Raw genomic sequence first — 13,506 nt, forward strand, 5'->3', positions numbered from 1 at the left:
TTTTATCTAATGCTGCTTTACTTCTTTGAGCCATCCCGTGAGAAGGCAAGGCAGAACACATGCATACTGAGCAAACTGGAAATAGAGGTGGGCGTTCCAATCTCATAGTGGAAACTAGTGTGTGTGTGTGTGTGTGTGTGTGTGTGTGTGTGTGTGTGTGTGTGTGTGTGTGCGTGTGTGTGTGTGTGTGTGTGTGTGTGTGTGAACAGCATCATTAAGGGGAGACAAGCAAGTACAAGTGGATATTTCTTGTTATGAGATTATGTTTGTGTCAATGCAGCAAGGGGAGACAACAAGAACTAACAGACAAGCAGGTGTTGTGTCACTGCAACAAGAGAGATGACGAGCATAGGCTGTGTGCCTGTGTGTGTGTGTGTGTGTGTGTGTGTGTGTGTGTGTGTGTGTGTGTGTGTGTGTGTGTGTGTGTGTGTGTGTGTGTAAAATGCTCAAGTTCAAGAGCACAGTTTAGTTAATTAACTGTATCAGACTCAAACCATTCACCTGGGTAACAGGAAAAAACAGCCTTCGTCCTGCACACCAACTGTCAAATTCGCCATTAGCTTTTGTCTTCCTTAGGTAATGATTACAGTCACTGTCAGCCATTAGAGTTTCACAGGGTTTGCGTTTTGTAACATACGTGTTGATGCAAAACCTGTTCTGATAACTTTTTAATTGATTTAGAGTAGTCTGCTTTTATTTGTCTCCACTTTTGCAGAACATATCCAATTTTGCCTCGTATTTATGCCCTGTCCTTGAGTAAGTCAGTTAAACAGACAGTGCTTTTTAGCAACTGGAAATTCAGGAGTTTGAGTGGCCTTTTATGGTTGAAATATTCTGAAATGGGCATTTTTGCCCTTATTGGTTCATATATTTTGTTTCATTGCTTACTGGAAAAATGTTCAAAACTACAAATTTAAAATGCACTCTATGTTGCTGTATTAAACAAGAAAATTTTAAAACAATCAAGAAGGTGAATTAAACAGCACATGCATTTATGCATAGTCCTGAAAATTTATGCAGGGGGCCTATGGTTTGGAAACTGCCCGGGTATCAAAATATACTTAATTTGTCACTGGGCAGTTGTATTTTCAATGAATGTAAATGTCAGTGCATTTTCAATAAATGTGAGCTTCAAGGGAAGGGAGATATATTGTTGCTCATGCTAAGTCTGTTTAAGAGAAATTTACTGTTGCTCATGCTAAGTCTGTTTAAGAGAAATTTACTGTTGCTCATGCTATGTCTGTTTTTGTGTGCAGCTGTATTGTTTTGTTTAGCAAATGGCCATCAGTGTTTGTGCTTTAAAAATTGAAATAAAGTTTTAAATTAAATCCGCATCTATGCAGTCATTGTAAAAGGAAAGAAGAAAATACTATGCACACTAACAGTCTGAACAGTGTTTATGGTAATTGGGGAGAGAGAGACAGAGATAGAGACAAGTGTAATGGCACACTAGAATAGCTGCAGGAGAGGGAGGCTGGAGCATTAGCTTGCCTAGGGTCCCATTTGACTATGATCCAGTTGTAGGTGTCAGCCTTGACGTCAGAAAGATAAATACTTAAGAGAACTGGTTCCAGTACTGGTCTTTGAAGGACACCTCTGGTAACTATTCATTTTGATGAGACTGTGTCACCAACACCAACAGACTGAGCTCTGTTGGTAAGCCTGTTTGCAATTCTATAGATAAAATAGGAATTTACATTTAGTTTGCTTAGCTTATCAATAACGCCAGAGTACTGAATGGTATCAAAGGCTTTTTCCAGGTGCAGGCAGGAACAGTAAACTTATTTACCAACATCTAATAGGTTCATAGGTTCATAGGTTCATAGGTTGATACTAGGCTATCTGCCCTAGGGCATTTATAAGCCTAGCCAGAGTTGTTTGGCTTTCACCACCCTTTTAGATTAGTTGACTGTGCCTCTGTATAGTAGGTCACAGAAGATAGCCCTTTTGAGGTTAGTTTACTGTGCCTATATCTAGTAGGGACACAGAAGAGATCCCAGGGGTAAACCTACAATCTCCCATCCACTCGTCAAGATTTCTCTTGAAGAGGGTCATTGAGGGACTCTGCCTAACATGGATTGGGATTTTGTTCCAGAGTGAGGGGAGCCTCTGGGATATGAATCTGTCCCTCCAGCATGTCCTATTTATTTCTGTGCTGAGGTTTAAGTCCCTGGAGCATGTAGCTCTAAGGGATTTGGATTTCCTGAGGTGGAGCATGTCCATTAATTCTGGGTTGGACATGGACTTATACGTCAGGCACAGATCGCCTCTGAGTAGGTGGTAAGCAACTGAGTAGAGCTGGAGATTCCTTAGCCTAACTGCGTAGGGCATCTGTTTGAGTCCCTTGATCCTCTTGGTGAGGTACTTTTGGGGTCTTTCCAGTTGCTGCAGGTGTCGGGTAAGGTACATCCCAAATGGGGCATTATATTCAATTATGGGCCTGATGAGTGATGAGTAGAGGGGCACAATGACCTCTCTTGATCTAGATGTGAACCCTTTTGTGATAAGGTGGGCTATATAGAAAGTCTTTCTAACCACTTTGGCAATGTGATTGTCAAAGGAGAGATTGCTATCTACTTGGGTCCTCAAATCCCTAATTACTTCTTCCGTACTTAATGATTACCACCTATGTGGTAATTTGTGGGCACTTTGTTTTTCCCAAAGGGGATGACTATGCACTTTTTGGCATTTAGCTTTAGGCCATGGCTCTGGCACCAGTTATCCATCTCTGTGAGACCCTTTTGGAGGATGCTTGTGTCAGTCGGCGAGTCGATTATGGCACCCAGTTTGCAGTCATCTGCGAACTTGGTCAGCCATAGTCCTGCCATGTTAGCCTGTACCTCAGAGAAATATATACCAAACAAGAGAGGTCCCAGGACTGAGCCTTGTGGGATGCCACTTGTAACTGGTTTAGAGTCTGACATGGCACCTGCAATTCTGACCATGTGGGTTCTATCCCTGAGCCAGTGACATAGGGGTTGATATTTAAGCTGGTGAGCTTATTTATGATACCCGAGTGGTGTATTGTGTCGAAGGCTTTTGCAAGGTCCAGGTAGGCTGTGTGGACTACCTTCCCTTCATCTATGGCCTTGGTGACTGTTTCAAAGAAGTCAACCAGGTTCAAGAGGCAAGATCTGCCCTTAACAAAGCCGAATTGGGTAGGATCCAGTGTTTGGACGTTCCCAATGTCTTTGTTTATGAGTTTCATGATGATACGCTCCATAGCTTTGCAGACCAGGCTAGTCAGGCTTATAGAGCGATAGTTTCCGGGGTCCGTTGTGGCACCACCTTTGTGGAGTGGGACCACTGTTGCTGTACGCCATTTCTTGGGTACATATCCTGTAGTAAGGCTGAGATTGAACAGTGACTTTATGTGAGGGTTCAGTTCTTCTTGGAGTTCATGTAAGACGCAACCCGGGACACCGTCCGGTCCCATTGATGCTGTGTTTTTTGCTTTGGAGAGGGCAGCTCTCACCTGTGCATCTGTGATGTCAGGGAGGCTACACTCTGTTGGGATAGACATTTGCTCTTTTGGGGGGGGGAAGAAGGGGAGAAGTTTGCACTGAACCTGTCTGCCAGGATGTTGGCAATGTCTGTGGGTTCAGTGTATTTTTTGTCATTTTGAACTAACTCAGAGCATATCTGGGAGTTACCGCCCAGGTTCCTGACATAACTAAAGAAGGCCTTGTGATTATCTTTAGCATCTTGTGCAATTTTTCTTTTGAAGCTGGCCTTAGATGATTTTATGAGGGATTGTAGTTTCTTGCTAGTACTGATCAGAGATACCTTCCCTTTTTGGGATTTTGCTCTATCATGTAGTAGCTTCCTCCTTCTGTTGTATAGCTTACTTATGGCTGGGGACCACTAGACAGATCTCCTGCCTTTAGAGGAATGAGTCTTGGTTTTATTTGGGATAGCACGATCCATGCATTCCTGTAGGTGTCCATAGAAAGTGTTTCTAAAAGATTCTGCGGTTTGGGCCATATTTTGCACTGGCCCTGGGGCTTTGAAGGATTCAACCTCGGTTTTGAGAAGTGTGAAGTTTGCTTTTGAGAAGTTCTTCACCATGGTTTCTTTGGCTGGGGGTGGGGACGGGATATGGATGTCCAGTGAGATTAATTTATGGTCAGATCTTACCAGTGAGGGGTATACCTCTGGTATGGAACATAGAGTCCCCATGTTGGTGATGATCAGGTCCAATATGTTTTCCCCTCTTGTGGGAGTGGTGACCAGTTGTTCCATAGCATTTGAGTTTATAAATTCTAGGAACCGTTGGGTGAGGGTGTTGGGGCTTGTGTAGTGCTCCCAGTCTATGTTTGGGTAGTTGAAGTCACCCAATATAATGGTGTTTGGATAGACCTTCATATTCTCCAGTGTTCTCAGGAAAGCCGAGTGAGGTTCCTGAGTTTGGGAGGATGGTCTGTAGCAGGCTACAAACTGAAAGGCAGTTTTGCCCACTGTTAGTTGCATATGGATGGTCTCTGATGCTTCATGCAGGGCCACTAACCTGGAGGTGTGGGTATCTTTGATGAATATGGACACTCCCCCTCCTTTTGTGGTTCGGTCCGAGTTTTGGGGCCGAAAAGCATGGTATGAGGTATAACCTGGTAGTGCTGGGGTGCTCTCGGGAGCCTTGAACCAGGTTTCTGTTACTGTACAGATATCGATATTCTCCATACTGAGGAGAGTCTCGAGTACGTGCATCTTGAGGTTTAAACTTCTGGCATTGAGTAGCATTACTCTTAGTTTCTTTTTCTTTGTGTTGTCTATGGAGGTGGGTTTGTCTTTTGAGCCTTGCCTAAAAAAGGCATTATGGGGGTGGCAAGAGCCTTAGCCAATATTCAAAAGCCCAGGGGTGACAGGTGCAAGCTGTCCCTAGCGAAGCAACGTGGCTTGTCGAGCATGTCATCCCAGGCTGACGGACACCGGATCCCCTTTGAATGGCACCAATACTTTAGCCAATTGTTAAAATTGATCATTTTGTCTTTATACTGTGGCATCATTCTTGGTGAGGGTAAGATGCTACTCAAGGTCAGGGTCATACCGGCCTGAGCTACATGATCAGAGAGCTCCTCTATGTCTCTTTTCATGTAGTCCAGGGAGGTACGTTTCAGGTCATTCACACCTGCATGGACAATGAAGGAGTCATATTTGTACTTGCTTTGGAGTGACCTGAGTGCTTGTGTTATGTGGCAGATCCTGGCACCCGACAGACAGCTTACAGTGACCTTCTCCTTGTTCAGCCTGGTGAGTGGGACATCAGTGTGTCTGACAATAGAGTCACCTATTACAAGTGTATTAGGTGTGTTGTTTAGCCTTAAGGGCTGTGACTGTGTGGCACACTGACTTTGTAAACTATGTGATATGTGGGTATTGTTGTGGGGTAGTGGTTGCTTGGATGTCTGCTTTGGAGGTCTGTGCTGCTTGGGCAGATTTTTATTTAGAGCCTCCGAGTATGTTTTTATTGTGTTTATGTGTTTGGTTTTCTGTTGCGATAGGTCTATGTGAGACTGGATTTGTGGTGTGTGTGGTTACCTTCTCCTCCTGACTGACTGCGCCAGTATTGGGTTGAGAGAGCTCAGCCTCCAGTTTGGCTATATAGTTGCATCTCTCACATATATTTGAGCTTGTTGGGAGGAGGAGAGGGTGGTCTGTGTACATAAGGCAGTTGTAACATTGCCTCAAGATTCCCAGATTCACCAGCTGGACTGGAGAGTAAACCAGAAACTGACTTTTGGACATGCCAGAATAGTATAAGGAACTACTTTTTGACTGATCAAAAAGGACCAATAGGGAGCCAAGTACTTAAAGGGAGTATAAGACGATGTAGTGCTTTAGTTTATTAGTGCTTACTTATAAGATTACTTATACGAGCAACTGCAGGGCTTTAGAATGAAAATAGAGTGCTTACTTTGAGATTTAGAACAGTTCTAAGGGAAAAAGGTGAAGAGCAGACTTTGTGGAGCCAGGAATACTTTAAACCCGTTTAAGCGGCGCTGCCCGATGCTGCGCTATGTGCAAAATCGTGCAAAACTGCACAAATGTGGGTTTTAAAGCAGGGAAACTGAAAGAGATAGGAATTGACCCAGAGTGGCCAATAAGCTACTAATTTCAGGGCTGAGACCACTCCTCCAGGGACCGATAGGCTGCTCAAAGCTCCCCACTCTCACTGGTGAACAGAGAAGCTTCCTCCTATCCAAGTAAGGATATGGGCAACACAGGGAACTATACCACAGTCCGGAATTCAGCAAAACCTGAAATCTGGACTAATCTAGTTCAGCAAAGGTGGGAAAAGAGAATATATATATATTTTTTTGTTTTTTTGTTTTTTTCAGGAAACAGCAGAAAAACACACAGAAAACACTGTAAATGCTATACACAGGCTAGCACACTTTAGTGTGTAGCCTACAACAGTTATACAATACAAAAACAACTTAAATTGATATAAAACAAGTGCAAAAACTGTAAAAAGCAGAAGGCAAATGCAATTTAAACTTTTTAAAGCACAGATAAGGCAGGAGAAGGCAGGTGGAGCAAAGAAAACAGAGAAAACAATACTTAAATCAAGGAAAGTTTATCTTGGGTCTCTCTGTTGCTGGTATCACTCTGCAGGACACCAAGAGGAGCTGTGCTGAGTTGAATACTGGTGTGAAACTGCGCAAATGTGGGTTTTAAAGCAGGGAAACTGAAAGAGATAAGAATTGACCCAAAACAGCCAAAAAGCTACTAGTATCAGGGCTGAGACCAGTCCTCCAGGGACAGATAGGCTGCTCAAAGCTACACACTCTCACTGGTGAACAGAGAAGCTTCCTCCTATCCAAGTAAGGATATGGGCAACACAGGAAACTATACCACAGTCCAGAATTCAGCAAAACCTGAAATCTGGACTAATCTAGTTCAGCAAAGGCGGGAAAAGAGAATATATATATATATTTTTTCAGGAAACAGCAGAAAAACACACAGAAAACACCGTAAATGCTATAAACAGGCTAGCACACTTTAGTGTGTAGCCTACAACAGTTATACAATACAAAAATTACTTAAATTGATATAAAACAAGTGCAAAAACTGTAAAAAGCAGAAGGTAAAGGCAATTTAAACTTTTTAAAGCACAGATCAGTTAGAAATTCGCTTTTTAGGCGGGAAAAGGCAGTTGGAGCCAAACAAAAAAAAAAAAAAAACAGAGAAAAAAATACTTAAATCTGGAAAAGTCTCTCTTGGGTCTCTCTGTTGCCTGTATCACTCTACAGGACACCACGAGGAGCTGTGCGGAGTTGTATACTGGCGCAAACCACGCAAATGCGGGTTTTAAAGCAGGGAAACTGAAAGAGATAGGAAATTACCCAAAACGGCCAACAAGCTACTAGTTTCAGGGCCGAGACCACTCCTCCAGGGACAGATAGGCTGCTCAAAGCTAATGTATCACTGACCTTTCAAAGACGTCCACCAAGTTCAGGAGGAAAGTTCTGCCTTTAACAAACCCAAACTGGCTTAGATTCACTGCTTACAGACTGCATATATCCTTGTTAATAAGTTATATAATGGTGAATTCCATTGCTTTATAGATAAGGACAGTGAGGCCTAAAGCTCTAAGCTTTCCAGAGTCAGTAGAAGGTCCCCCTTTGTGGAGTATAATAACTACAGCAGTTTTCCATATCTCTGGAATGAATCCAGTGGAAAGGCTGAGACTAAATGGGCTTAGTAGTGAGTCCATAAAACAGTGTTTGGTACTTACAAGAAAGCAACCTGGCACATAATCAGCACTCATGAATCTAGTATTTTTGGCCTTGCAAACAATGCTCAGTACTTGATCAAAAGTGACCTGAGGGCGTAGCATGGACATACTGCTTTATTGTGGAAGATTAGGAGGGATGGAAGAGTAAAGTTTGAGCTATATTTGCCAGGTGAAGAGTATGTGTTGCAGTTTTGTTTTAGTTCTGTGCACTGTTGGGAATTAGTTCTAATGTTTTTGAAATAGCTGAAGAATAAGTTGTGATTGTCCTTATCATGGATAGCAATTTTCAGTTCATTATATTCTGAGTTCTTTATTGATCTTTTTCATTGCAGCACTAGATGACTTGGCATTGAGTTTGCACATATTAGTTTGAGTTTCTTCCTCTTATTGTATAGTTTGTTTATACTAGGGTTGTACCTTGAACCATTGTGGTTTATTCCTGAATTTGGCATTGTATTTGTGTTTCATGAGGACTGATACCTCAATGGATACCTTGAGGTGAGCATAAAAATTGTCTGTAACTCTGGCAGCATGTATGATAGGGTCACCGAGATTAGATGGGTGCCGAAATTTCATCAGGTAATCAGTTACCTAGAATAGGTATACCTTAAAGTAGTCATTAAAGATATAAGGGTTTTGTAGTAGATTCAGGTTTAACCTAAGAGTTAATATTATTAAACAGTGGTCAGATATGACCATTGATGTTGTAAATGAAGGTGTTGAGCTTGGGGGGGGGCTATATTGGTGAGAACCAGATTGAATACTGTAGTACCCCTTAGTTGGGACTGGAATTAAATGGCCCAAAGAGCTGGCATTAATAAAGTCCAGGATTTTTTTCTTCATACCTATTAGTGGTGGTATAGGTTTACCAGATAGTTAGAGAATATTGTCGGGTTCAATATGGAGATATGCCAGTTTGTTTTAATATGCATCGTTGGCTGCAAGTGACATGGTGAGGATTTGGTAGTGTGCTATAATTTTGCACAGAGTTTTATTTACTGTGAGAAGGATATGAAAAAGTTCAAAGTTGTTGTCCTTCTTTAAGAGTTGCCTCCAGTTGCTACAGCATTTTTGGCACTGGGACTGAAAGTGTGGTAGGCATTAAAACCCAGTACTGCAGGCGTGCTACCACTATTCTGAATTGTTCATTTTTGCCACCCAGAACATCAAAAGAATGCTATTGTGCAAGAACAATATGTTAGGCTTGCTTGGATGGTGTCAGAAGATGAGACCTACGTATACCTTAGAAGGTATTAAGTTAAGTACTATGTTGAAGTCCAGAGGTTACTCCTCAAATCTGGTGAAGGAAAGCTTTGATGAGGTTACTTTTAAAAAGAAGTAAAGGGAATTATAAACCTATATTAAGGTATGATAATCACGAGTGATACTTCTAGTATTGATAAGTTAAAAGTTGATTATTCTACAGCATTGATAACCTCTTATAACAAAGAGCATGGTAACATCTTGCAGATATTGAAGAAGAATTGGGGTATTTTTACATGTTTTGACAATTTAGTGGAAATTATAGGTGAAACCCCAGTGGTGGTATATAGGAAAGCCAAATCATTTAACAATTTTTTGATAGAACTAAAGATGAAGTTATGGTTTACGTGAGTAAAAAAGTAGGGACTTACACGTGTGGGTTTTAACCACAATGTAAATACATTTTAGAAAAGAATAACATAATTATTAATGGATTGAAAATAAAATCATATTGTTATTGTGATTGTAACTCAAAAGGGGTGATATATGTGGCAGTGTGCCAAGTGTGTAATGGGTTTTATGTAGGAAAACGAAAAAGAAGATTGAGAGATCAAATTTATGAGCACATTCTAGATATAAAAATAAGAATAAGAATAGAGCTTTTTTTAAACATATTTTGCAGCTTCCTATGCACAACTTTTGTTTTTATGTTTTGGATATAACACAAAAAAGCATCAGAGTTGGACCGTGGGAAGATATCATTGAAACAAATGAGCTTAAGTGGCAAATAAGGCTTAATGCTTGTGTACATCCCGGACTTAATGAACATTTGTCAAGTATTCATTCCATGAATGACTGCCACAGGTACAGTAAGCTACAGGGTATAATAAAATACTTAGACCTGAAGATGACAGATTTCTATAAGGGTCCCTGTGCTACTTTGTGTGAAAAGACAAAATATAAATATAAAATAGCCAACTCCATGTCAGAGAAGGTTCGCTTTGAGTATGCACCAGATGATTTAGATTTGACTAACAATCTATGTGCCTGAGGACCTAGCAGGACAGAGATGGGAGTGAGTGGCTGATGGTCATAACTCACAACCTCAAAGGACAAGAAATCTGGACAAAACCAAACATATTGGGGGATGACGGCCCAAAATCAGGAGCACACTTTGGATATTAGTCTTATACACTTAGAAAATTGTTACAATAACATTTTTTGTACATTAGCATGTATTTTCTGAAGGATATTGGGTCTAAAAGTTAAATGTATGCCAATGTTTAGTGAATTCAGTCCACAATAAATTGCCAGAAAAACATACATTTTATGAGGGGCTGATCAAAAATATGAGGCAAAAATCTGGACACTCTGTGAAAATCTGGACAGTTGAGAGTTATGCCATTGCTGTCTTAACTATCCTGATGGACTAAAATTGTATGCAACCCCCCCCCAAAAAAAATAAGTGCTTTTGTTTTTCTTTCTTTTTGCTTTCGATCTTTCAGTATCGATGTTTAGCTGTTCGATATTTGTGTACTTTGATACACACACACACGCACACATAAAATGTATTTATCTATCTACATATCTATATATATATATATATATATATATATATATATATATATATATATATATACAGACATGCACACACCTGACACCCAAACCCCATGTACAAAATGTGAAAAAGGATGTTGCTGCTTTTATATATATATATATATATATATCTATATATATATATATATATATATATATATATATATATATATATATATATATATATATATATATATATATATATATATATATATATATATATATATATATATATATATATATATATATATATATATATATATATATATATATATATATATATATATATATATATACACACACACATGTGTGTGTATATGTGTGTATATATATATATATATATATATATATATATATATTTAGAGAGAGAGAGATAAATATAGATATAAATATAGATATAAACTCAGTCATTTGGTACACACCAATGCTGTACTTTCTGAGATGAGGCAGCACTAAGAGGTGAAGTAACCTTCCACCTGTGTGTTGCTACATCCAGCTAAACCAATGCCATACTACACTCACTGTTCTATGATACCACACAGGACAAGGATTTTTGGTGGAATACTCAGTTCTTTGGTTCCACTTTCTTAATCAGTTATTTGGTCTAAAGCCATTTCCAACTTCCAAATGCTGGTACTTCAATTAAAGGCACAACCAGTGGATTAGATATGCTGTCTTGGCATTGAAACAAATTTCACACACACACACACACACACACACACACACACACACACACACACACACACACACACACACACACACACACACACACACACACACACTTGTGCATATATGTCTACTCCTTCATTATTTGATCCATCACAGCCATGCTCAATTATCCCTTAAGAAATGATTGAGCTTCTTGGTCAAAATATGACTGTTATGACATGTATCTTCACACTCAGAGCATAATGTACACCAAGCTGTGTGAGTTTTAACAGCTGTTACTATAATTCTTCCTCATCAGAAATAAGTAAGATTACATCAGATGTGCAGAAGCTTTAAGGCCATGTTTCACTGTTTGGCTTCTTTCCTCTCAGATGACATTTCCAGATTCTGGAATTGATTTACATATGAGAAAGTGGATATCTGGGGAAAGCTCAGCACAAAAAGGAACTGTAAAATAGAGAAAACATGATGTTGAAGTAAAGTAAAAAATAAGGTTACACATTTCTATTATATTATGTAATGCAGCTTATATTAATAAATGCTATCACACCACACTCATTAAATGAGTTCCTATGGGTAAAATCCAAACAAATGTAGCAGAGTACAGACTTATCACCAAATCATTTGCACAATTTGAGATGCCATTTTTGTATGCAAAATGTACAACCTTTTATTTATTTTTGATACATTACTTCAGAATATTAATTGAAACAGAAATCTGCCAGAGTATGTCAGGTCCTTCATAGGGTTAAGAGTAAAAGCAGTCTGTTCACACTCAAGATCATAGGTTCATAAGTTCATACTAGGCTAACAACCACCAGGGTCTTTACAAGCCTAGCTGTGCAACCCATCCCAGTTTTGTCTCAGAGTTCCTTGAAGGCCTTATATGGTGGGGTATGTTAATAAAGAGGTAGCTAAGAGTTGGAATAGACTGCCCATACATGTCAATCTGCATGCCTCTTTGGCCCTCTTCAAAAGGAACCTTAATGATTGGATGGGAGGTAGGAAATTCACCTTGGGGATCACATCAGTCACCCTGATAGACAAGGACCAGGGAAGTAAATATTCTGGGAAGAATAGCCAGGGAATTGTTATGGCTAGGCTTGTATAGGCCCTAGGGCCAATAGCCTTGTACCAACCTATGAACCTATGTGGGGGTATATGTTAGTTGGGGATTAATTTATTTAATTTTGACCTCTGTCCATCAGAGAGATGGAGACCAGACCAAGGTGAATTTGTGATTTTATATCCAGTGAGCAAAGTTTCTTTTGAATAGGGTCAGATATGAACTCTGCCTCACATAGATGTGAGCTTATTCCATAGAGTCCTGTATTAGTCCCCTCTAGCAGGTTCTATTTATATCACAGACAAAGTTCAGGTCTTTGGATCTATTGTTTCTGGTGCTCTTTGTCCTGCAGATGTGCAAGACATCCATCAAACCTGGATCTAAGGATGTCTTATATGCTAGGCATAGATCGCCTTTCAGTAACCAGTAGGAGACTGAGTACAGAGATAGGCAATCTGTGTAGGACAGGGTATTCATACCCTGAATTCTCCTGATGAGGAACCTTTGAGGGAATTCCAACTGTTGCAGTGCCTAGTTAGGTACATACCAAAGGGAGCAGTGGAAAATGGTGCATACTGCCTACCTTGACCTAGTGAAGGCTTTCAGTAAAATACCCCACTCAGGTTTTGTTGACAAACTCTCAGCACTAGGCATAAATCCCTACATTACTCACTTGATTGCCATCTGGCTCACAGATAGGTCCCAAGAGGTCAGGATTGGTGAGACCACCTCAAGAAATAGACTAGTCACCAGTAGAGTACCCTAGGACTCTGGGTTGGACCCACTCCTGTTTGGAATTCATGGATAATGTCAAAGGCCTATGGCTTACCAAGTTTACAGATGACTGCAAATTGGGAGCTATCATAGACTCTCCCCCATACACCAACATCCTACAAGAGGGTCTAACACAAACAAATGACTGGTGCAAAAATCCACTGATTAAAACTCAAAGCAAATAAATGTATTATAGTGCTGTTTGGGAAAGCATCCACCCAAGCTAATTACTTCATCAATAAAACACCTCTAAGAGTTGACCCAATAGTTAGGAATCTGGGAACATATGTAGACAGTAATCGGGTGTTTGACCAACATGTAGCCAGGATAGTAAAAAAAATCATTCTATGTCACCCAGCTCATAATCAAGAGTATGGCCTTCAGGTCCAAGGAAGTGATTGTACCACTCTGCGCAGCCCTTATTAGACCCATCATTGAGTACAGTTATACTAGTATATCAGTT

Source organism: Protopterus annectens, chromosome 2.part0, assembly GCF_019279795.1.
Source record: "Protopterus annectens isolate FY-2018-M chromosome 2.part0, PAN1.0, whole genome shotgun sequence".
In the NCBI taxonomy this organism is placed as follows: Eukaryota; Metazoa; Chordata; order Ceratodontiformes; family Protopteridae; genus Protopterus; species Protopterus annectens.